The sequence below is a fragment of the Anabrus simplex genome, chromosome 4 (genome assembly GCF_040414725.1).
Source record: "Anabrus simplex isolate iqAnaSimp1 chromosome 4, ASM4041472v1, whole genome shotgun sequence".
In the NCBI taxonomy this organism is placed as follows: domain Eukaryota; kingdom Metazoa; phylum Arthropoda; class Insecta; order Orthoptera; family Tettigoniidae; genus Anabrus; species Anabrus simplex.
In genome coordinates, this window is record NC_090268.1 from 168,011,782 (window position 1) to 168,039,522 (window position 27,741).

Below are 27,741 nucleotides of genomic sequence, written 5' to 3' on the forward strand. Positions count from 1 at the left end.
TTTGCATATTGAATGTCAACACTGACACTGGCTGGCTAAACGAAAAAGTGGATAATAAGTCAGATATAAAGAAATAAATACGGCAAGACGTGCCACGGAAAAGCCTAAAGTCCAAATAACATTATGATTCTTCTTGCTCACCAAGCTGATCGATGTGAATAGGCTAAGATGGCAATGGCTAAATAACAAGACGGTACACAGGTCTTCGGTGCTCCACCACTGCGTAACGATGCGAGACTGACTTGTGAGGCGTGGAGCCCGGGTTATATAGCACGATGGAAAAATCTAGAAGTTTAGGTGAGAGAGAACAATGACGTCACGGTCACATGTCCATAGGTGTACGTAGCAGGAGGCCAGCAAGGCAGTACGTAGCGAAGGCAGCAGCAGAATATTCGAAAAGAGAAGCGGCGGCAGAAGGTAAAATGTGGGAAACATGCATAGTTGTAGAGATAATGTTACACACTACACCCACAACCACCACAGAAACATGCAATAGTGATTAATAGACCCTGGTGTTTTTAGGTGCTTAAATGTTATTTCAGCTTCCTAAAACAGAATCTCAAATATATTATAAAATATTTTTACGCTCCTTCACTTTTAATAGGCACCCATTTAAATACCATATTTATTTTGCTAAGTTAACAATAACTCGTTAGGGGTAACTATAAAACAATAAAACAAGTTTCACTCACTCCTTTGCTGCAAACGTCGCAGAATATGACATTTTCGACATAATTCATCATGTAAGTGTACTACTACACACAGTTTCAAGGCCGTCCCGCTAGGTGCACTGGCAATCAATGTCTTGCGATATCTCGCAAAGTGGCACGTATTCTCTATAGTGTATTTGATAATACGTATCTTGCGAATATTTATGGCCATAAAATTATGTGCTACATCCGGGACCTTTTTGTTGGACGTAGATCTTGTGACCTGACATGGCAATGTTGAGTGCAGAATCAGCTGCCATATTCTTGTTCGTAGATCCTGATACTACAAATTCCTCTCGAATTATCAGAACACTTTATCTCCCCTGTGGGTAGAGTGAAAGGACTCATTACCTGAACCCGCTGCGTGTCGTAAAGGGCTACTAAGAGAGTAACAACCAAAGAATATGTACCCCCACTACCGTCTTCTTAAACACCTTTCCGTATATTAGGTTTTATTAATAAATATTAAGCATTTTACAGAACTGGACAGAACGAAATCTATTTTCCTTAAGCCGACCTGATGTCTTTCAAAATTCACATCATCTCGCATGGTTTACTTACTAGCCAGGTGTTGATTGTTGTTTTAATAGGAAGAACAACTAGGTAACAATCCTCTCTGAAGAAATTAAATGGAAACACCATTGAATATATGTATTGAACCTAAGAATTTGGAAATGAATTAAAAATCCACCGTTCTAGTCCTTCAGGCAAGCAAATCATCCTAGCGATGTGAGCTATGAATTTTGGGTAGATAAAATATAATAAAGTATGGAATATATTCTTTATTTATTCCTAAAAGCTTTCCCTTTTTCTTATCATCGTTAACCGATCGATTAGATTAGCAGTTTCCTTTTTCCACCACTACGAGCGCTAATGTGTGTCAATGCAGAGTTTCACTTAAGCCCTTATAACTATATTCGGTGTGGACATTTTTCACAGAATTAAAAGACACCTGAAGTTATTGAATCAAGGGACACATTACATGTAGAATTCTGTAATAAGTCAGTTTTGCTTGGATTTGAATAAAAAACGAATAAAGAAACAAGCGATTTTAGGCTGATTTTCCGGAACTGCATTCAGGCCGGATGTGATTTTTGAAATTTAATTCTTTAGTTTGATAGAACCATCCAACACTCACAATTTGAAAACTTTCCGGGCCCTTTAGCCCTTCAATTTAGGCACAGTTGAGGAAACAAACTTAATTTTGCGTTTTTCGTAAGCAAGAAATGTTTTTCAACTTAAAAACTTTAAAAAAAAATTATTACACCTAAAAGTACCCTGAAAACTTGAAACTGATTAACTCACTGTCACACATAAAGCGAATGACGAGTTCAACAGTATTGAGACTGCAGTTACTTCTGCCGTCTACATCAGCATTTCAGCAGTTGATAAATAATATACGGGCCGATGACCTAGATGTTAGGCCCCTTTAAACAACAGGCGAGGTAAATAATATGAAGAATAACAAGTAAGAAATAAGGAGGCATTTTTATTCTACAGATTCAATGATCCCACGTAATTGGGCAAGAGGACAGTACGAATTACGTAGCATAGTCACTATATTTTCAGTGATGATGGTGGTGATTGTTGTTTTAAGAGGAAGTGCATCTAGGTAACCATTCTCTCTGAACAAATTAAGTGGAAACAAAAATGAAAATAAATTTAAAACTGTTTATTTAACGGAGTAATTTGAAAATGACCAGGGAAATAAAAAATAAATAAAAATATTTAGCTGAAAAGACATTGAAAACTTGAAATTTATAAGCCATGTATTAATGTACTCCCACACATAAATCGAATGACGAGATCAGCAGTTTTCCCGTCATCCGCTAGTATGAGATTGATTGTCGTCTGCAGACCAAGGTTCTTTATTCCTCTGTGAGGATATGGGCCACGGTGAATTCGGCACCACAAGAACACACTGAAGAGTCTTCCCTTTTCAGGAGGTAAGAGTCCGTAGGTCTTCCATGACCTATCCTCAGCCTAAATAAAAGTACGAGCTCTCTCCGTGAAGGCCGGAAAGAGAACCGCCACACGGCAGCTGTCTTCTTAACTGTTCTCAGCTTGTTGGGAGTTCGGATAACTAGCCACTCCGATTCCGAGGTGGTGGTGGTGATTATTGTTTTAAGAGGAAGTACAACGAGGCAACCATCCTCTATATAACACTAATCAGAGAGAAAAAATGGAAGGGGTCCGACACTTCGACAAATGAAGATATCGGCCAAAGGAAGACAAGGGCCACGAAGGGCGTGAAAATGAAAGACTCCCTAGCCCTCGCAAACCTAATAGCGTCGGGGTCGGAAAAGAACAAGAGTTGACCAAGAGAGGTCGGATAGGATAGATGAAAGTGAGGAGCCTGGCACAAGTAAGTGGAAGCAATGCCAGGACTCAGCTGAGGGCCCCGTGGTCGCCAACCCACGCTCCAAAATTCAGAGCCCCTGGGGCCCCTTTTAGTCGCCTCTTACGACAGGCAGGGGTTACAGTGGGTGTTTTTCTACCGCCCCCAACCCACAGGGGGTCCGATTCCGAGGACGCCAAGATGGTTCGACGTAGCTGAGAACAAATATCCGTAGCAAGAAGAGGAACTATCATCGCCGGGCTTGCGGTGCTTCTGTGACAAGGAATGTCGCAGATACCATGTATGGTTCTGCAAACAAAGAAATTATTAATTCAATTTTGTAATAAGGAGTGACCTTATAAGTTACGTAGTTTACGTCAGTTTACTTATTACCTTAATGGCCATTGGATGCAATAAATACGTCTTTTTATTGAACACCTGGAGCTGAGCAACAGGGAAGAATACTATTATATTTTAAAGAGGAAGAGCAGCATATTTTATTTCACAATAAATTTAAAATTCAAAATTTAATCATTTGAAAGCCCGGGTTGCCTTAAGTGACTCAATATTGCGATCATAACCATGAGAGGTAGGGATCGACCAATCACAAGAACGAGATTTTTCACTTCAGAAATATCACAAGCACTGGCTGTGAATCGAAGAGGAGCCGATGACGATATCAATTTAGTTTTCACGTTCCATCTATCATCACAAAGCGATGTCGTATCATTACAGTACTTGTCATATCGGAGTGTTATGATTGTAGAGCTCAAGTTCTGTGTGAAATTTTTAACTCGGATCCGCACAATGCAGTGCTTTTCATCCGTTCTACTGTGAGAGGCTCTAGGAATGAAAATCACTCCGTTCAACGTACACCCCACATCTTTTAGAGGTTACCTAAGGTAGGTCGGTTATCTGTATTTCACTAGGGCGCAGCTATGAGTTTGCATTCGGGAGATAGAGAGTTCGAACCTCACTGTCAGCGGCCATGAAGATGGTTTCCCATGGTTTCGCATTTTCCCACAAGGCGAATGCTGGGGCTTTACCTTAAATAAGGCCACGGACCCTTCCTTCCAACTCATACGCCTTTCGTATCCCATCGTCGCCATAAGACCCACCTGTGTCGGTGCGATGTAAACAAATTTTAAATATATATATTTCACTTGCTATGACCCTACATGAAGCTTCTCGTTCGGGCCCACAATGAGATGACAGACATTAGCAAAAGCTATATCCGTCAAACATACAATATTATGTAGTTAGGAATGCCGTAGGATCGCTAGCAATTTTAATAACATTTTAATTAATATTTGGTATATTCGCTTTATTAAATTATGGAATTCATTGATTTAATTTCATATGTTTTTCATTTTTCGATGTGGTATGTGAATAAAACTCTGAATTAAAATATGCTATAAATATTGCCCACACACCCATGAACTTATCCCTAGCTTGATACGCCCTGGTGTGGTGTACATAGAATTAGCGATAATGACAGTAAATGTTATTTTACAAGATCCACTATATAGGACATTCATTACCACCTGCCGAAAGGTAATAATATACCAGGTGAATGATACCCGCTAAGAGCATAAGAATTCAAATATTAATACAAACTTTAAAACTGTTCGGGGATAAATTGTTATGTCTGGAAGAGTACCGCAGGGCTCGTCGCTATCACCACTTATACACAGTGTTATGGCAGATCTACCCGAAGCTATATTTGGGACCTGCTCTATGCCAGCCACAGAATGCAAGCATGATCTGCAACGACAGACCCAAGAATAAAGAGATCGGCAGACACAATAGGATGTACGACTGAAGAAAAAAGTAATATAATAATTGCTTAATATTCCATATTTTTCATTTATAGAGCGTATTCCCAATAGCGTGAGCAGTAATCGAAACGTGGATAGTACAACAGAAACAACACAAGACGTTGTGATGGAAATATTGGTAATAGAGCAAGCTTTGGCTTAACACCTTTGACTAACCTGGCACCTCTGGGAGGTGAAGGGGACTCGTCTCCGAAAATTCACAACACGGCCACAAATCTCCCTGGCCTGTGGAGACGGTAGGCTGACCAGATGAAAATAGATTTTAAAAAAAGGACCAAACTATTTAAAACGTAGGACAATGTCGGAAAAAATAGCACAAAAATCCTCCATTGACAGTCAGAATTTAGATTTAAATATTCTAATTTTCGCAAACATAAATACATATACTACTTCCAAAAGGAGGTACATGTAAATGAATTCTTTTGGATTATGTTCAACCATTGAGAGGTTTTTCACAGATTCTACTTTGAAACGGTCCTCTTATCAGTCCATTGTGCTGAGATAAATTAAAATTGTCTTTCTACATTTGCATTGTGCCCTGGAATAGAGAAAAAAGTAGTCTGCAAGTTTGAAAAGCTCTGACTACAATAAAATGACTTAAGTGAATTGAAATACACAGTTGTAAAAAATTAGGGGAACATGTTTTGTAACGTCTGGTATGCGAATGTTAAATTCGTAGATGGGGTTCCAATGGTCGTACAGCATACCATGGGACGTTAGCTACTCAGAGTATGTCAAATCGAAGTTATACTCCATCTGTAGGCGTAGCCATGCATTAAACTGTCAGGTGACCCCTCAAAACAAAATGAATAGCAGTGCATCCGTGTGTCGTTGTGAGGTACACAGACTACTATTATCGCGACCCCGAATAAAAGATTATGATGATGATGCTTGTTGTTTAAAGGGGCTTAACATATAGATCATCGGCCCCTAATGGTACGAAATTAGGCGAAATGTAATGACAGTTTAAAAGTTCAAAATAATCCACTGACCAGACTTCAAAACTTGATGACGAAGAATGAATGGATGGATGTGAATTTAAAACAATCAGTGGTTCCAACCCGCAATGCCTCACATTTCCGGAAACTAGTGTTAAACAATAGTATTACTGACCAAGGGATTGCTTCTAAAGCACAATACTGAATCGATGATGATTGTAGTCTAAAGGGGTCTAAAATCCAGGTCATCGGCACCTTATAATGGAACTTATCGCTAGGAAAGTATAGGCATGGTATTTATAATATTGCGGTACTAATCAAAAGTAGCGTAGACTCGCGGTATTCCACACATTATGGCACTACTCACAGGTAATGTAATACGCGTTGTAACGTAGACCTATGCTGTTCCTTACATTGCGACGCCATTTACAGGCAACGGAAACCTATGGTGTTCCTCACATAGGTGTACTGAGCGCAGGGATTCGTACTATCCCGCGGTGTTCCTCACATAGTGGGTAGTAATCCCAGGCAAGGTAGACCCACGGTGCCGCTCATATAGTGGTACTAATCACAGGTACAGTAAAATCCACCCTGATTCACACACTGTCGCTACTAATCACAAACCTATTGTACTACGCGCAAGTAAAAGCGACCCATGGTGTTCCCTGCGTTATGGTACTAATTGCAAGTAGTCTCATGGTTCTAAATCGATCATCCCTTGGTCGCCCCTTTTAGTCACCTCTTACGACAGGCAGGGAATACCGTGGGTGTATTCGTCTGCGTTCACCACTCACAGGAGGTAGTGTGTTTGGTCCGCGAGAGGTATTTTATTTCCCTCAAGTCCGCCGGCAAGCCGGTTAGGACCCCCCTATCCGCCACCTGGTACGCGCCACGTGGGAGTATCGCCTCTTCCCCTGCTACGTCAGTGTAGTAGATTCGTGGCCGAATAAAAGAAGCTAGCATGCAAACCACCAGATTTCCAAGGTCCTTGAGAATTTCATTGCATGGGTTGAAGAGGATCACATGAATACTACAAAATGAAAGTTTCCGCACACAATAACCTGTTGTGTAAATTGGCTGGATGGCAGTGGGGAAGCCAAACACAACGCAGTGATGGGATTAGTACAAGAAATTAGTAACTGAGCAATACCTTCGTCAATTACGGTTACAAATTACTTTTTCAACGAATTGCAAGTATTTTACAGAACGCTAGTCTTAAGAAATACACAGAGATTTTTCACATGGGGCTGTAATATTACAAATTTTGTAAGGAAAATAAGCAGGTCATTACATAAGTCATGGTCTCACCGTGATAGCAGTAAATACGAGGTTTGTCCGGAAAATACGTATAAATCCGTCGGGGTGACGTATCACGTATCGTGGAGGCGCCGCCAGGTGGCACTGCTGTTGTCGCCAATCTTCTCAACGCTCAGTTCGAGTCGGAGAGCTCTGCGTGTCAGTAGCAGTGTGCGGCTGCTTGTTGAAAGTTACCCGTTTTCACCTGCCGTCGGTATGGAGCTCTCTCTGATTGAGGAACAACGCATCAACATCAAGTCTCAGAGCTCGTGTGGCCCGAGTTCGACCCGATTTGGCACAAGGGGGCAGGTGGATCCTTCATCACGACAATGCGCCCGCTCACACGTCGCTCGTTGTGCGTGAGTTTTTGGCCCGAAGCTCAATCACCGTGACAGACCACCCGCCTTATTCACCCGATTTAGCCCCTTGTGACTTCTTCCTGTTCCCGAAATGCAAAATGGTGCTTCGGGGGCGGCACTTGGGTGATGTGGAAGCCATCAAGGGAGAAACGACACGGCAACTGAACAGCATCACAACTGAAGACTTTCAACAATGTTATCAACAGTGGAAACGGCGTTGGCAGAAGTGCATCTTGTCTCAGGGAGAGTACTTTGAAGGAGACCATATTTTAATACCTGAATAATTGTCAAATAAAGTTATTATTCAACTTTTATACGTTTTTTTCGGACCAACCTCGTACATTCGAAACCTGGCGGCCAACAGTACCGAAATCAACCGACAGATTGCGCCCACATGCGAGGATAGCTCGGTAGCAGCGCCTGAAATATTCAGATCTAGCTCGGCCATGCTACAAGATGTACGGTATGTAAGCAAAGTGGAACAGCGAACATTTCCCGCTGGCAGAAATGCTACTAGCAGCTGTGAGTGATCGGGGATTGCCCTTTCGAGCAGCTGCACGTTGGGTGGATGCTTCCCGAAATGGACGCGCAGAATGACAGACACGCCGCCAAGTGGGCGACCCGTACTGACCGGTTCGTGGCTGTAACTTAACAGTGTTTAACAGACGACCGACGGCGGACTGTACAGACGGGTATGTCGAGAGGAACAGTGTTCCGCACTTTACGGCGGGACTTGAAGGTGCGCAAGATGTGTTCGAAATGGGTACCGCATCAAATAACAGAGGTGCAGAAGTGGACGCGATATGGGACCAGCCGTATGAACATGGAGCAATTTGAGCGAGAAGGGAATGACATGCTCAGTCTCGTTAACGCGATTGATGAAACCTGGGCACGAGCGTATGAACCAGACTTGAAGATATAATCAGCAGAATGGCGTTATCCACGACACGCGAGGTGCGACAGAATCCGTCACCCAGCCGTGGGGTACTGGAATGTCACCCTGTTAGGGAGGGCCAATACTACCGCAACTTTCTACTGTACCATGTGCGACTTACACTCACACGCAACGCTACAGCCCACACTGCAGGCGTCATCAAGAATTGTGTACAGCGGTGGAAGTGGGAAATCATACCCCATCCACTCTACTCATCAGTCATCAGTCTATGTGACTTCCATCTCATTCCACAACTGAAGAAACCACTCCGTAGGAAGCACTTTGCAAATCGGCGACAGGTGGCACACATTGATGGCAACGCCAGTGGCCTACAACGCTTCCCTATCGTTGGCAACGCTCTGTGAATTATTTTGAAGGACAGTAGTTGAGTTTGATTTTGATTTATTTCTGTTCCATTTATACTCTTGCACAATAAAATTACACTGAGTTCTAATGCTCATATTTCATTTCAAACCTCGCCGTCATTTCCTGCACTGGAACTCTAGTTTATGTTGGTATTGAGATACACACTGATACCACGGTTGCCATGACCCTCGTATATTACTTAAATTTTTGTGTTTTACCAAAGAGACATTAACTAGCTAAGTGAGACTAAACATGATAGCTTGGAACTGTCGAAATGATCTTTTCCTATCATTTCTACTATAGTTAATGACTTTTAGCGTTTGAAACGATTTTCCATTTACTTCGCAAAATAATTTGTTCTTAAAATTATCGCTAATTTGCAGAAAAACGCCGTACTGGGGCACTTGAAGGAATACCTGCGTTTAATTTTACGAACATCGTTCGAATTTCTTTGAAAGTACCGGAGAGGTAAGAAGTAACTTATCCACAACTGGTGAAGCTACAGGTTCTGCGGTAGCGGAAATGAACAAGTAATTAGATTCCCACCTCAGCCATTCTCTAAGTGATTTTCCGTGGTTCCCCCCCCCCACTTCTCCTCCATGCAAATGCTGGGATGGTACCTTAGGGCCACAGTCTCTTCCTTACCTCTTCCTCGTCTATCCCTTCCTATGTTCCCGTCCCCCCATAAGGTTCCAATCAGCATAGAAGGCGAGGGTCGCCCGGGCATGGTACTGGTTCTCCTCCCCAGTTGTATTTCCCGACACAAGGCCTCACGATCGTGGACACTGCCCTTTAGGCGCTAGAGGTGAGATCCCTCTCCGAATCCGACGGAAAAGCCAACACTTTCGGTCGGGATAAAACTGGGGAGGAGGACAAGTTCCTCAGCCAAGCTGCTTCATCTGCTATGCTGAACAGGGACCTTGGAGGGGGATGGGAATACTGAAAAGGATAGACAAGGAAGAGGGAAGAAAGCGGCCGTTGTCTTAAGTTAGGTACCATTCCGGCATTTTCTTGGACGAGAAGTGGGAAACCACGGAAAACCGCATCAAGGATGGCTGAGGTGGGAATCGAACCCACCTCTACTCAGTTGACCTCCCTGGCTGAGTGGATCCCATTCCAGCCCACGTACCACTTTTAAAATTTCGTGGCAGAGCCGGGAATCGAACCCGAGCCTGCGGGAGTGGAAGCTAATCACAGTAACCACTACATCCGTCGAAGTAACGCACTGGAGTATGAATACTAAACGCTAGAGTTCGAATCGCAGTACAGCCGATTTTTTTCTGAAAAGTATATAACTCATTCTTATTTAACCTAATGCATTCATTATGTATATATTTTTATTACATTACGCCTACTAAATAAAATTCATGGCACTTACATTTGAGTGACTGGATCTTTTTAGCTCTCTTCCCTTAAGATATTAATTACCCAGTATCTCAACAACAACGCTCGACATTGATGTGTGGTGTCGGGGTAACGCACTGGAGTATGAATACTGAGTGTGAATGTTGAACTCTGGAGTTCGGATCGCAGTAAAGCCGAGGTTTTTTTTACCTGAATAGTATATAACTCATTCTTATTCTCCTAATACATTCATTACGTATGTATTTTTATTACAATGCGCCTACTAATAAAAATTCATGGAACTTAACATTTGAGTGACTGGATCTTTTTAGCTCCCTTCCCTTAACATCTTCATTACCCTGTATCTCAATGACGGCGTTCGACAGTGATGTGTGGTGTCGGGGTAGCGCACCGGAGTATGAATGCTGAACTCTGGAGTTCGGATCGCAGTAAAGCCGACCTTTTTTTTTTTACCTGAATAGTATATAACTCATTCTTATTTAACTTAATACATTCATTACGTATGTATTTTTATTACATTGCGCCTACTAAATAAAATTCATGGCACTTACATTTGAGTGACTGGATCTTTTTAGCTCTCTTCCCTTAAGATATTAATTACCCAGTATCTCAACAACAACGCTCGACATTGATGTGTGGTGTCGGGGTAACGCACTGGAGTATGAATACTGAGTGTGAATGTTGAACTCTGGAGTTCGGATCGCAGTAAAGCCGAGGTTTTTTTTACCTGAATAGTATATAACTCATTCTTATTCTCCTAATACATTCATTACGTATGTATTTTTATTACAATGCGCCTACTAATAAAAATTCATGGAACTTAACATTTGAGTGACTGGATCTTTTTAGCTCTCTTCCCTTAAGATATTAATTACCCAGTATCTCAACAACAACGCTCGACATTGATGTGTGGTGTCGGGGTAACGCACTGGAGTATGAATACTGAGCACAGGAGTTCGAACCCCATTAGGGCGAAGCATTTTTACCGTATAGTAAATGAATATGACTTTCAGTGATAGAGTACCGAGGAGGTGAGAGGCGCAGAGCAGCCGATAGGAACAGCTGAGTTGAAGGTGTAATGGCGAAGACATATGGATGTCTTCAGGACTGAAAAGCAAATATCTGAAATATGTCGGATGAGAAAATATGAACTAAGGAATTCTGAAAAACGACAATGTCAAGGAAATGGTTCAGAGGAAATACGATATGAGTAAGGGAAGTAGTTCGAGGGTTGAATTGAAAATGGGGGTAGCGCCTGTGGGGTAGGCAACCCGCACAGCAGGGTTCAACGACCTATTTTTAAACAAACTGACATAGAGTCCTCCCTGTATTTTAGACATCTGGGGTCGGCCGACCGCTGCCTTCGACGTGTTCCCAACCACTAACCCACCCTTATACCTACATCAAACAGCAGACCAGAAATCCAAGATTTGTTTCGGGTTGCTGATTGGTTGTAAGCGATCACATGCTCACGCATGCGCACTACAATATATTTGGACTTGCTATTGTTTTCTTTCGTAGACTCCATTACATTTCTTGTTTGAGTTTCTGTATGTTTTATGTTTTTCATCCCGTATTTTTTCGTGTTGACATTAATTAGTGATGTCCAAATGAGTTCCTTTATCAGACCCTATTGTAAATTTTATGATCAAATTTCACCACTTCTATAATCATCTGTCCATATAGTACTTAGTCTTATTGTGTAAACTTCAGATACCATAATTAAAGTATTCGTTTGTGGACGCAGAAATAAGGCAGACATTTTTAATAAATTTTTAATCAATACTTCTTTCAGTAATAGATTGTGACTGTGATGGTTCTAAACATCTGAAGAAAATTGCTTAAGTCCTAATATACTCCAGTGCGCATGCGTGAGCATGTGATCGCTTACAACCAATCAGCAACCCGAAACAAATCTTGGATTTCTGGTCTGCTGTTTGATGTAGGTATAAGGGTGGGTTAGTGGTTGGGAACACGTCGAAGGCAGCGGTCGGCCGACCCCAGATGGAAAACCGGAGCCATTACCCCAGCTGTCTAAAATACAGGGAGGACTCTATGTCAGTTTGTTTAAAAATAGGTCGTTGAACCCTGCTGTGCGGGTTGCCTGCCCCACAGGCGCTACCCCCATTTTCAATTCAACCCTCGAACTACTTCCCTTACTCATATCGTATTTCCTCTGAACCATTTCCTTGACATTGTCGTTTTTCAGAATTCCTTAGTTCATATTTTCTCATCCGACATATTTCAGATATTTGCTTTTCAGTCCTGAAGACATCCATATGTCTTCGCCATTACACCTTCAACTCAGCTGTTCCTATCGGCTGCTCTGCGCCTCTCACCTCCTCGGTACTCTATCACTGAAAGTCATATTCATTTACTATACGGTAAAAATGCTTCGCCCTAATGGGGTTCGAACTCCTGTGCTCAGTATTCATACTCCAGTGCGTTACCCCGACACCACACATCAATGTCGAGCGTTGTTGTTGAGATACTGGGTAATTAATATCTTAAGGGAAGAGAGCTAAAAAGATCCAGTCACTCAAATGTAAGTGCCATGAATTTTATTTAGTAGGCGTAATGTAATAAAAATATATACATAATGAATGTATTAAGTTAAATAAGAATGAGTTATATACTATTCAGGTAAAAAAAACCTCGGCTTTACTGCGATCCGAACTCCAGAGTTCAACATTCACACTCAGTATTCATACTCCAGTGCGTTACCCCGACACCACACATCAATGTCGAGCGTTGTTGTTGAGATACTGGGTAATTAATATCTTAAGGGAAGAGAGCTAAAAAGATCCAGTCACTCAAATGTAAGTGCTATGAATTTTATTTAGTAGGCGTAATGTAATAAAAATATATACATAATGAATGTATTAGGTTAAATAAGAATGAGTTATATACTCTTCAGAAAAAAATCGGCTGTACTGCGATTCGAACTCTAGCGTTTAGTATTCATACTCCAGTGCGTTACTTCGACGGATGTAGTGGTTACTGTGATTAGCTGCCACTCCCGCAGGCTCGGGTTCGATTCCCGGCTCTGCCACGAAATTTTAAAAGTGGTACGTGGGCTGGAATGGGATCCACTCAGCCTCGGGAGGTCAACTGAGTAGAGGTGGGTTCTATTCCCACCTCAGCCATCCTTGATGTGGTTTTCTGTGGTTTCCCACTTCTCCTCCAGGCAAATGCCGGGACGGTGCCTAACTTAAGGCTACGGCCGATTTCTTCCCTCTTCCCCGTCTATCCCTTACAATCTTCCAATCGCCCAACAAGGCCTAGGTTCAGCTTAGTAGGTGAGGCCACCTGGGCGAGGTACTTGTCCTCCTCCCCAGTTTTATCCCCCGACCCAATGTCTCACGCTCCGGGACACTGCCCTTGAGGCGGTAAAGGTGGGATCCCTCGCTGAGTCCGAGGGAAAACCAACCCTAGAGGGTAAACAGATTAAGAAGAAGTAGGTAAGTAAGATCGAATTATTTTCAATATAGCGAAAACATTTATGAAAGTTCTAATTCGTTATCAGTTTTTAATAAACTGCAAGTAATGTTCCAAAAGTAAATAACATAACAGAATATATAAATGACAAACAGTCAAGTATATGACAGTGACACTTCAGAACTTCTTGTGTTTTCTGGCATGTGGGTTAATGTATTCCACTATAATACATTTTCAAGAAACGAATGATTCTATACACACATTTCCCTTTCTCGTTTATTTCTCTGCGTGGCGACAGTTTTAAAAGTGGACTTATGCTTGTTCTATTACATCATTGTCAATGTCGCTGAGTCTGGATTATGGGGCACAGGTTCAGCTGCTCGGGGACGAAACAAATATAAGTGTTAAGCTTCATTCGGTATTTCAACAGTTGTTCTTTTTACAGTTCTGTATCAGTACGAATACGCCACAGAATATATTCAGACCTATTCGTAACATTAATGTATGACCAGAAGATCATTTACTGATTTTTAGCTAGTGGACTGAAACTTTTAATAGACACGTGTAAAACCTTCCTTTATAATTATTTCAACCTTCTCTACCTATCTGGGGTCGGCACAATTTGTGGATTAAGCCTATTTTCACGGCCGGTTGCCTCTCCATCCTATGTGAAAGGATGTGTTCACCATTTCCTATTTCTGTGGTGGTTTCTTGCGTGGTGCCTCGTAAGGAAATGTGAAACACAAACACCAAACCCTCGTGCTAGAGAAATAAACCGGACACGGTTAAAATTGTCGACTCGGCCGGGAATCGAACTCGGGGTCCTCTGGACCGAAGCCTACTACGTTGACCACTCGGTGAAGGAACTACACCTTTGCAATATTCGTTCATTAAGTGTAAAAACACAAAAATATATAATTTTGTTTTTCGACAATGTGATTGCAAAGCATTTCTCTAACTTAAAGGAGAGAGTGTTCCTAATACTCCAAACAAAGCAATTATTTATGTTTGATCGAAACCCTGCTTGGTAATCATTAGATGAAATATGTTTATATATTTTAATTATGAAAACCTGCAACTTGTTTTCCAGCCAATGACTTGCCCAACTTGCGGCGAGGAGAATTGTGCCGGCTGCCGAGGCCAGTCGCACTCCTCTGGGGCAATGATTAGTGACTGACAGATGAAATGATAGTGGAGAGTGTTGGCGGACTGAAAGATGAGAGAGAAAACCGGACTATAAGAGGAAAAACCTGTCCCGCTTCCGCTTTTATCCAGCACAAATCTCGCATGGAGTGAACGGGATTTGAACCACGGTATCCAGCGGTGAAAGGCCGGCGCGCTGCCGCCTGAGCAACGGAGACTCTTATATATTTTAATATTAATAGGAACTATTAAGCACTTTGAATATTTCACTACCTCTGACAAGTAATTAATAAATAATGTGAAGAATGAAGGGCATACATTTGATGCTTGGGGCACTCCGGAATTGATAATAAATAAATTGATATTAATGATGGCAGCTTACCTGAACAACACTTGGAAGAACACAAATTATGGAGAGCAGTGTAAATGTGGGAGCTTGCCGCCTGTTATTGGTTTTGTGTATGTTATTATCTCATTAGCAGGCTCCATTTAACCAGTTCATGGATATCGTAGCTCAATCCCATAGGCCTGGTCCACTTACAGAAATTAGAACGTGAGCTAGTTGTGCTGTACTGTGTGCTGACATTCACATCTCCACTCGTGTGGATGGAATATTAAACCATGAAGACAACATCAGGCAGAGATGGTGATTACTGTTGTATAGAAAATATACTTTCAGACATAAAATGTGACAAGCGGAAAATTCTTAAGTGCTCGAGTATAAGTACATTTCCAAAACTCGTCCATTATTTTGTACCGGCCGTGTCGTCATCCCTACAGAACATACTGTGTTTTTTCTCAATTTGGTAAAGAGGAGTTCGCATTTATGGCAGGAAATCAGCTGCGCCTGGAAACCTGAAATCCACTGCACAAGACTCTGTCTTAGAAGCGAGAATTTCTATTAATGTTGTCATCAATCATCAATCAGACCTCTTCCAAGTCAAGGTTGTATGCAAGAAAGGCAAAGGATCATTCAAAAAATTATTCTGAAGACAGAACAAATTCAGGATATGAAAAACCTTCTAAAACAGCACTTACGGGTCAACTAGCGAAAAGGAGATTATTTAAAAGTTCACAACGAAACTATTGATAAACCGTGTGAATGCGATGAGAATAATGATAAAATAAGGGAAGAAGAAGACTGCGCCAAGGAGGATGAACCTGTTTTGGGAAGATTCTTCTGAAACTTTTAAGTCTATACAGGGAGTCCCTAAAGTCCGGTAACACCTTTATTAATTTATTACACAAGAACTACCAATGATAAAGCTTTCGTAAATCTATCATATTAAATAGGAACTCAAATGGTTTTATTTGAATGTTGCAGCCCATGCTCATATGCTCGCAGTTCCCACATTCACTGCAGTTGGCATGTTGTGAAGATGACGACTTCTGGCCAGGAGCGTGCACTCTGTGTTGGAATTCATCGAAAGTAACATTTCTACAGATATTCAGGACGAAGTACGGTGAAGAAGCGCCAAGCAGGAGGGTTATTAACGCCTGGCGTACCAAATTTGTGAGTATTGGTTGCTTGTATCTTAAGAAAAGGAATGGTTGTTTGGTGGATGCAGAGTAGGTCTCGGTCTAAATGTGGTCACGGCTGGTCCGTAGCTTTAGAGCTGTGCACTCCGACCGACCAACCGAGCGGAGTGAGTTCCGGTTCTATAGCTGTGCATTCCGACCGACCAACCGAGCAGAGTGAGTTCTGGCTCTACAGCTGTGCATTCCGACCGACCAACCGAGCAGAGTGAGCTCTGTCTCTACTGCTGTGCATTCCGACCAATCTATCGAGCAGAGTGAGCTCTGTCTCTACAGCTGTGCATTCCGACCAACCGAGCAGAGTGAGTTCTGTCTCTACAGCTGTGCATTCCGACCAATCTATCGAGCAGAGTGAGTTCTGTCTCTACAGCTGTGCATTCCGACCAACCGAGCAGAGTGAGTTCTGTCTCTACAGCTGTGCATTCCGACCAATCTATCGAGCAGAGTGAGTTCTGTCTCTACAGCTGTGCATTCCGACCAATCTACCGAGCAGAGTGAGTTCTGGCTTTACCGTGTGTCTGCAGCTGTGGATTCCGACCGACCAGACGAGCAGATGAACTTCGATTTACTGGTAATCACGGCTCTACCGTCGCTCTACAGTGGCTCTACAACTGTGCTTTCTGACCGACCAACCGAGCAGAGTGAGTTTCGGTTAACTCGTGGCCGCGGCTCTACGCCTTTGCATTCAGGAGTCCGAGAGCAGCTGGTCATCGCCGCCAGCTGTCCTGAGAATAGCTTTCCATGTTTTCTCATTCTCCTCCACTAATGCGAATGCCGAGGCAGTTCCTAGTATAGGCTATGGGCACTAACCCTCTCACCTACTCCAAATCAAATTACCCTCATCTGAGAGATGGCGTTACCGTCTAAGAGACACCCATGCTATTCAGGTACAGAATGAAAACTTGTGTAGTATTAGTGGTGGTTCGTTGCACCGAGCAGAATAGCTTCGGCTAACAGCGACCACGGCTTAATAACCACGACCTCACAGTTCTGCATTCGGGAGGTGGTGCCGGCTGTCCTGAGAACGATTTTTAGTGGTTTTCCATTGTCCTCACTAACGCGAATGCCGGGACAGTTTCTTTCATATGCGACCGTACCTCAAATCACCGCAACATATCTCCCGGCCTGAGAGAGAGATACCCTCTAGGAGGCCAGTCGTACCCCATCAGGATACGAAATTAAAACATTTTAGTACTAGTGGTTTGTTAAAGTTTCATTCATGCCGCTGCTCTCGCACATTTCAGTCTTCGTGTGCACAGTAATCTTGGTGCACATTCTTGTGAACTTTAGATAAGTATAGGTGGCCCCCGCGCTCTCCCGATTTTCACTTATAGGACTTTCCTTGTGGATGAAGTCGACTGCTGTGGATAATGCAGCAACACCCTTTGCTCGACTTGTGGCTGCCTTTCAGAGAGTGTTGCACTATGCCAGGCATTTCCAAGTTTGTTCGGAACTCATTTCGAAGACGAGAAAACCTATATTCAGAGTAATGGTGCTGGTAATCATTCTTTAAGTGGAACTACATCTAGGCAACCATCATCTATAAAACACTAATCCGAGATAAGAAAATGGGAGAGATCCGACACTTCGAAAAATGAAGGTATCGGCCAAAGTAAGACAAGGGCCACAACGGGCGTGAAAGTGAAAAACTCTCTGAGCAATACCGTCTGGATCGGAAAAGAACAAGAATTGACCAAGGGATGTCGGATATGATAGATGAATGTGAGGAGCCTAATACAAGTAAGTGTAAGTAATCCCAGGAATGAGCTAAGGGCCCCGTGGTCACCCGCCCACGCTCGCAAGTTAATGCCCCTGGGGCCCCTTTTAGTCGCCTGTTACGACACGCAGGGGGTAACGTGAATGTTATTCTACCGTCCCACCCACGGGGGGGGGGTATATTCGGACAGTCAACTGGGTGTTCTCGCGGGAGTTTTGAACGTATTCGGTTCAACTGAAGGGCTTATATCCGAAATGACGTAACTCCATATTTTTCGGATTTCAAGCCGAACATGGAAATATCTTCTCACAACAGTACTTTATCGCGTGGAAACGTATTTATTTCCAAAATGGAGTATATTGTGGTTCAAATGGCATCCAAAACGTGTTTTTATTTCCAAAGTCACGAACTCCTTGCTATTTTTATTTCCAAAGTGCTGCAACACCACACAACCAATAGCCCGGCGTGCGACCGTGGTACTCTGCTCTTTCGCTCGTGGTTTTGTACCTTCTCTGCTGAGAAAGCGGTAGAAATTGGTCGTTTCTTGAAGTGCAACAAGTACCATCGGGCAGTGTATTGTAAGAAGACAAAGTCAAAGATGTTAAGAGCCTCCTCAGTGAAGTGGGTTTACTTGAAGGACATCCTGTCTTGCTTTCTTTTACTTCAACTACTGAATGTTGGAACCCAGAAAGAAAAACATTAAGTCCTTCAATTCCAACGTAATAATTACTTTTTTTAAAAATTTATTTTGTGAGCCAAACGTGTGAAGTGTATGGACCAATAATTCTTTCAAGCCTCCACCCCCCTCGCCCGACCAGTCATACGTTAGGTCTTTCTTTCTTTCTTAATCTGTTTATTGTCCAGGGTTGGCTTTTCCCTCGGACTTAGCGAGGGATCCCACCTCTACCGCCTCAAGGGCAGTGTCCTGGGGATACAACTGGGGATAATGATCAGTACCTCGCCCAGGCGGCCTCACCTGCTATACTGAACAGGGGCCTTGGTGGGGGATGGGACGATTGGAAGGGATAGACAAGGAAGAGGGAAGGAAGCGGCCGTGGCCTTAAGTTAGGTACCATCCCGGCATTTGCCTGGAGGAGAAGTGGGAAACCACGGGAAACCACTTCCAGGATGGCTGAGGTGGGAATCGAACCCACCTCTACTCAGTTGACCTCCCGAGGCTGAGTGGACCCCGTTCCAGCCATCGTACCACTTTTGAAATTTCGTGGCTGAGCCGGGAATCGAACCCGGGCCTCCGGGGGTGGCAGCTAATCACACTTACCACTACACCACAGAGGCGGACACGTTAGGTCTTGCTAAATTAAATTATGTGATTTGAATTTTATGCATTTTTATTTTCTATGTATATTATATGAATTTGGAAGTTCTTGTTAATAAATATACCATTTGTGAAGTATTTGATTAAGCTTTATATTTGAAAGTTGGAACGACTACAAAGTAGCCTATCCTATATCGCTCTGCATAGTTCGCATTTCAAGCCCCCCACCCCCGCCCATCTTTATGGTATATTTTTCACATGAATTATAGCAACCGTGACAAGAACATATTTTTTGAGGTGATGTGGCCACACAGAAAAAAACATGAAGTATCCATTTTTTAGGACATCAATGTATTAAAAATTACTTTTCCTGAAAAACAGTCTTGGAGATGCACTTTGGAATTAAGCCCTTCAATTAATGACACATGTTATCAAATGTACAGTAATATGTACTGGAGTGCGCAGCGAATAAAGTCTGTTAACTCAGCAATTATGCATTTCTGGATCCATCTTCTTAAACTTAAACATTCTTCAGTTTATCCCAGTTATTTCCGGGATTGATGGAGCAGCACAGGGTCATTTTGGTTTTGAACGGGGATATTAGGCCGGGTGCCCTTCCTGACGCTTAGTGATTTTTTTAGATGAAAGTATAAACTCAGGATGGAACGGGATTCGAACTTCAAGCCTCCGGGTTGGAATCCAGCAGCTAAGGCACTGAGCTAATCATGCCCATATCCGGGCCCATGTTGTTATGTTATTCTCTCTATATGAGAAATGTATTCCTGAAATTTTGACCAGGGATTTTAACACCCACAAATGATTCTCGAAGTCCTGATCATACGTAGCCATATCTGATTCGTTTGCGCAATGTTTCCAAACCGTCAATACATCCATGAAAATATCAGAGTTATAAAAGCTGAATAACACCGGGACAAATACTGACCCTTGGGGAAACCCACTATTTAGCTTTATTTTGTTTCCTTATGGCCTTACCTGGAATATTCAGTATTACCAGTCCCTAACTATGTTATTATGTCACATTACGCTCTTCGTATCCACAAGCATCTTGGTGCACATTGTTGTTGATTTAAATTCATTGGACATTATTTAGTTTATTTTCCAGGTTGAACCGTGTTGTTGTTTTCTGTACATGACGTACAGTTTGCCGACATTTCGAATACATTGCAGTATTCTTTGTGAAGGCGACTGAAATACTCCTACTCGATCCGAGGTAATCAGTCTCCCAGGCAGCAATCACACCACAGGGAATGTGACATTTCTTTGGAGCCAAAATAGAAATATTGATATAAGTACTAAATTACTTTCCATTTCCGTATCTAGTTCATTCACCTTATTCAATGCCAGGTGGTCTATCCTTGAAGGTACTCCCCCAAAATCGCACTACTCAGTGATATGTCAGACGGTGTGATATCGAACACAGCTTGGGATAGGTCGTTTTCGTTATTTTTGAAGGTGATGATCACATATTCCGTGTCCTGTTAGGATCCGGTTGAGACTCTAGTGAATGGTTAGAGTACTGTAAATTCGTAGTCTTTGTTATACAGCACTGAGTCAATAAGTGGAACATATTCATACCAAATGAGGAGTGATGACATCGTTATTCAATGGTAATTCGAGCCTCGGCTGATACATGCGGGTTTCTTAATGAAAAGTCACGTCCCGTCGTACCGATTCAACGTAAATCTGGAGATTCCCTGGCTATGATCACATTGCGTAAGACTGTAACCTTGTCTGTTAGCAATGATGTTAAAGTTATGGGCTGTAAATTGTTTGGGGTTAAATATATAATGAGGTCAGTTTATTTCCTACTTGCGCAAGTACAGGGTTTGGTTGTTGTTTCAGTAAACACCCTCAGCAGAGCTTCCTCTCTTCGCAGAGTAAATTGAACTATTTCTATGAATGTTGTGAGCTAACATAATGGAGTAGAGATAATTCTCATCACTGTATTGAGTTCAGCGTCCACTTTCTATTCATGAGAACTGTTCATCCACACCGAGGCAGAGTATTCGACTATCGAGTTCATCAGGCTGAAAACGGAAGTTGTTCCCACAGAGTTGTTACGTGTTTATGCTTGCGCGTAATTTCAAGAAGTTTCTTTCTGTCTAAAGTCGCCTCTAGATATTTCGACTTTCTTCACTTATATTTCTAGTTCAGAGCTTGCCGCTTTTCTTCGGTGAAAGCAATTACGTTCGGGTTTGGGGAGATATAATAGGCGTAACATGCTCCGTTTTTTAAATTATCGTTCACGGTGTTTCCCTCATATTGCGCACGTTGTAAGACCAAATTCAAGCCACGAGTACGTCCACGAAAATATCAGAGTTATAAAAGCCGATTATCACCGGGAGAATTACTGAATCTTGAGGAGACGAGTAATTTAGACTTTTTGTTTCTTCATGACCTTAACCTGGAATATTCAGTAGTGCCAGTCCCATAATATGTTATTATGTCTTTGTTTGCGATTACCAGGAGATCACAAGTATAATCTAGTTTTCTGTATCGCCGTTGCTCATTTAGCACCACCCAGGAGGCACGTGTAGCTTAAGGGACGCTAAGGACGTGGACAACTGCACCACCATTCACCACATTGCCAGTGACTGCAAGGTTCGGACCTATCATGGTAGTGAAAAAGACTTCCTGCTGGCAACTTCAGAGGCTGTGCTGTGGATTGAGGGACTGGATATTCAGTCGTGGAGCACATGTAAACCTGCTGATTTCATCGTTTCTCAAATGTATATATATATGTATTTGTTGTTGTTGAAAGTGTATATTATCCATACGCTCAATAAATAAATAGTATATTATTGATCTGTGTCAGTTTCAATTTGCACAGTGTCCTCCTTTCCTGACCGTGCCAAAAGCAGCGATAGTCCACACTTAAAATATGATTAGTACAAAGCAGTCTCTCCTGCTGTGTGTTAAAGGTGAAGTACGCCCTTTAAAGTAGAGAATAATGAACAATGCTATTACTACCTATACTCGTTAGGGATGTCTTCTGTATTAACAGAGTCTACTGCGGCAAGTGTTGAAATATAAATAGACACGATACGCCGCTGTGTCTATTTATCATTTATATGTTAGACAATTCCCTATACACCACTTGACACTTTTGACGCGCCATTAAAGGGACGAAACGTCCCTAGTGTATATGAAGCCAAAGAAATGCAAATGTCATTGACGTTTGGGTGTCTCTGTCCGGATATAAAGTGTGCAGCCTCGCACGTCACTTCCGAAAAGAACCAACTGACGAACGACACGCGAGAGTAGTAAAGTTGCCAGGCTGGGGGTTTTATGCTGGAGAATATACACAGGTGTATACTGACTAATGCATGGTGGCAGACCAACTTGCATGTCATCTGCTACACCCTAGCTTTTAGCACTTTATTTTTAAAGCCCTTTAAATTTAACGCTTATTAAAATTGCAGTAACACAAGGTATGGTACGATGGCACATCGCAGCCAAGCCATTGTCAAAGCGCTTCGTTGCTACAGTACTGCCATAATCTCCAGTAACAAACATAAGATGACCATCAAATTACCACTACATCAACTCACATTTCCCCTTTTAAGTAGTATTTATCTCCCGCTGTTCCAAACTCATTGCCTTCTCGTGTAATACGTTGACTCCTTTAAAAAAAGTTAATACCGTCGTTAGACGAAGAGACTAAAGATTGAGAATTTAAAAAAAATCTGTATCTGTCTGTCTGTCTGTCTGTCTGTCTGTCTGTCTGTCTGTCTGTCTGTCTGTCTGTCTGTCTGTTCCAAATCCATGTCGTTCCACCAACCTGAATCAAAGTTTTTTACTTAACTTTTAGAACCCTGCGAGTAACCCTGTCTACAAGAAATGTTAACATCCCTTTCCATTCCGAAGATTTAGACTAATATAGACGAAATATGGAAATTTTCGTATAAGGACGAGACAAAGCGCATTTTAAGCTTCACGAGGGGAAGAACAATACTCCGAAAGCAATGTTTTAACGGCCTGAAACCAACCGTCATGGAGATATTTGCACCACACTGCCCCCGCTCTAGGAATCGGGTGAAGAAATGATCGGTCGTAACCATGGCGACGTCTACAGTGGAATACAGGCCTGGTGTTGGACATGGGCACATGCGCGAGTGTAGGCAAGGGCAAGGAGAGATTCTGCTTAAGGTAGCGTTAATCTGCTTCAGGAGCCACATTTCCAAATTCCTATCAGCATAATGATTCTGACTAGCACCAACGCGTTTGCTTTATCTATTTACAAGGTATCCTGTTTAAGCATTTTTAACTCATAGCTAGCGTACATCCAGCGAGAAACGTATGGTAACTGGATGCACACTTCCATACTCTTAACAGAATAATTATTGTGAATACTACCAAAGTGTTGCTATCGCAATTTACAAGGCCAGGAAATAGAAGGGTTTTATTTCTGACAACCATGCAATTAAATTTGCAAAAGACGTTATAATAATTTTCGTGCCATGATCAGTAGGTTTTGCGCCTAAGCCATGGCCCTCTTCATGTTTGATCATGTTTTATCAGACATCATCACAGTCACAGAAACCATTAAAACTTGTAAATTCTTTATGTAGAAGTAATAAACCTTAATAATGTATATAAAAGATCTTTATCGTTTGTTATCGCCTTTATCAAGGAATGCGGCAGTTGTCTTATTTAGTCAATAGAATCAGAGTAAACGTGCTTCTGCGTTCTATCAGACAGATTCATACGTCTCATTTAACTCTCTAATATCCGTTGGTGAGGTGGTGGTGGTGGTGATTATCGTTTTAAGAGGAAGTACAACTAGGCAACCATCCTCTATATAACACTAATCAGAGGGAAAAAATTGAAGGGATCCGACACTTCGAAAAATGAAGATATCGGCCAAAGGAGGACAAGGGCCACGAAGGGCGTGAAAATGAACGACTCCCTAGGCCTCGAGAACCTAACACCGTCGGAGTCGGAAAAGAACAAGAGTTGACCAAGAGAGGTCAGCTAGGATAGATGAAAGTGAGGATCCTGGCATAAGTAAGTGGAAGCAATGCCAGGACTCAGCTAAATGCCCCGTGGTCACCGACCCACGCTCCAAAGTTCAAAGCTACTGGGGCCCCTTTTAGTCGCCTCCTACGATAGGCAGGGGATACCGTGGGTGTTATTCTACCACCCCAACCCACAGGGGGAATATCCGTTGGTGACTTATTGTACTACTCTAATCTGTAGTTTTTCATTTTCCTCCATTTCGGAGCTCTTCTCTTTTTTTCTTACGATGATATCATTCGTCGAGGGATCGAAACTTCTCACTGTATTTCGTTTCTTCCTAATCTTGAATCGTATTCTAAGAGTGGTTGTTCGTTATACAAAATAAACTTTACCATTGCGTCTAAGGTATTGTGCAACCTTCTGGTTATTTTATTTATTAAGGTAAATGTTCGGAGGTTATTTCATTTTTAGTTTAAGCTCTTAAGGGATACTCGACTGGAAAACCAAGTTAGAGGGTTCTTTTCCCTATCCTTTTTTGTCCATCTAGTGTATTTTTTCTACTACTTTGTAAGTTATATGTAAGTTAATAGTTACAAGTAGTGGTACATATAATTCATTTCAATTATCGTCCCTTATGCCCCATAAAGCAAAAATCAGCACCACCACTACTGAACAATTGCTTCCACGAACTGTGATTTCCAAACCAAGTTGTTTAATTAAGTTTCAACAGTAAAAATATTAATCACAAATGCCTCCCAAACAAGCGGAACTCTGTTGGGAAAATCAGTCAAAAATACAAAAGTCAAATTATTAAGGGTTACAGTAACAGGTGAGCAGCGTAAAGTCCGACTTTCTCAGGGCCAAATAAGCCATGCTGCATCAAGGGCAGGCGAAACAACCGAGCAGCGTAAAGTCCGACTTTCTCAGGGCCAAATAAGGCATGCTGAATCAAGGGCAGGCGAAACAACCGAGCAGCGTAAAGTCCGACTTTCTCAGGGCCAAATAAGCCATGCTGCATCAAGGGCAGGCGAAACAACCGAGCAGCGTAAAGTCCGACTTTCTCAGGACCAAGTAAGGCATGCTGCATCAAGGGCAGGCGAAACAACCGAGCAGCGTAAAGTCCGACTTTCTCAGGATCAAATAAGCCATGCTGCATCAAGGGCAGACGAAACAACCGAGCAGCGTAAAGTCCGACTTTCTCAGGACCAAGTAAGGCATGCTGCATCAAGGGCAGGCGAAACAACCGAGCAACGTAAAGTCCGACTTTCTCAGGACCAAGTAAGGCATGCTGCATCAAGGGCAGGCGAAACAACCGAGCAACGTAAAGTCCGACTTTCTCAGGACCAAATAAACCATGCTGTATCAAGGGCAGGCGAAACAACAGAGCAGAGTAAAGTCCGACTTTCTCAGGACCAAATAAGCCATGCTGCATCAAGGGCAGGCGAAACAACCGAGCAGCGTAAAGTCCGACTTTCTCAGGACCAAATAAGCCATGCTGCATCAAGGGCAGGCGAAACAACCGTGCAGCGTAAAGTCCGACTTTCTCAGGACCAAATAAGCCATGCTGCATCAAGGGCAGGCGAAACAACCGAGCAGCGTAAAGTCCGAATTTCTCAGGACCAAATAAGGCATGCTGCATCAAGGGCAGGCGAAACAACCGAGCAGCGTAAAGTCCGACTTTCTCAGGACCAAATAAGCCATGCTGCATCAAGGGCAGGCGAAACAACCGTGCAGCGTAAAGTGCGACTTTCTCAGGACCAAATAAGCCATGCTGCATCAAGGGCAGGCGAAACAACCGAGCAGCGTAAAGTCCGACCTTCTCAGGACCAAATAAGACATGCCGAATCAAGGGCTGCTAAACAAGTGACCGGCTTAAAGTCGACATTCTGAGTCAAGGCAAACATTTACTCGTTAAATGCTCAATTTTTATTCCTATTAAATATGATAATCCAAAAGTAATACATTACTATCAAAAGAAAATTTGTCAAAATAAATATTTCTTATTTATTTGGATCAGTCAAAATATTAAGAGTTTTGAACGCTTTACGTACCGGTATATGCAAAACTAATAATAATAATAATAATAATAATAATAATAATAATAATAATAATAATAATAATAATAATGTTATTTGCTTTACGTCCCACTAACTACTTTTTAAGGTCTTCGGAGACGCCGAGGTGCCGGAATTTAGTCCCGCAGGAGTTCTTTTACATGCGAGTAAATCTACCGGCACGGGGCTGTCGTATTTGAGCACCTTTAAATACCACCGGACTGAGCCAGAATCGAACCTGCCAAGTTGGGGTTAGAAGGCCAGCGCCTTAACCGTCTGAGCCACTCAGTCCGGTATATGCAAAACTATATGATTACTGCAAAACTTCAATGTCAGGGATGTCCTTGCTCGCCAATTTTCTGAGGTGAACAAGATTTTACCTTAACTGTTTAAAGTTTACACTTCACTCCAGCTGATTTACAAGAAAAATTATAATATAAATGGTTGTTCATCTTTTAATACACTACCGAGCCTAGCGAGTTCGTCTACAAGGTAAAAGTAAATGCACGCTGGTAAAATCTCAAAGCAGATATAACAAGCAAGTACGGGTTAATATTTGCCTTTTGCACATATGAAATGCTCTGCATATGAAATTAGCGGCATTTCAGTACGATCAAACTTACGATTATTGAATTATTGATTACACCCGAAAGTTACAATTATTGGAAAAATGCATGTTGTATGCGATCACTCTCCAAAAAAAAAAAAAAAAAAAAAAAAGAGACAGAGACAGAGAAAAGAAAAATCAAATCGCGATCGTCTGGAATGTGTTGCTCAAACGGGAAAATTAATTTCCCCCCACTTCTCCCGTTAAATCCACCTCAACAAACACTTCCTTCGTATACGATAGGAACTAGTTCCGAGTCTAAACATTTCCTGCAGAATGTAATGAAGTACAATTCATGTTTCAAGATGACATTCTTCGTTACAACAGCAATAGTGAGCGAAACTTTTAATGCCAACTTTCATAGTGCAAGGCCAAATTTATCATCAAGCTGGATCAATTATTACCCTCCGCAATGAGAATCCAATTTTTTTAATAAATTTGCTTTATGGGGACAAATAACAAGAAGACGATCAAAGCTGTAAATTTTTTTGCTAGTTGCTTTACGTCGCACCGACACAGATAGGTCTTATGGCGACGATGGGACAGGAAAGGGCTAGGAGTGGGAAGGAAGCGGCCGTGGCCTTATTTAAGGTACAGCCCCAGCATTTGCCTGGCGTGAAAATGGGAAACCACGGAAAACCATTTTCAGGGCTGCCGACAGTGGGGCTCGAACCTATTATCTCCCGAATACTGGATACTGGCCGCACTTAAACGACTGCAGCTATCGAGCTCGGTAAAAGCTGTAAAACCATTCTAAACACTAGAAGGGAGATTGTTATATCTCTGCAGAGATAGTTTTATGAGCATAACAGTTAAATAAATATGTTTAAGACCGTCCTGGATCGA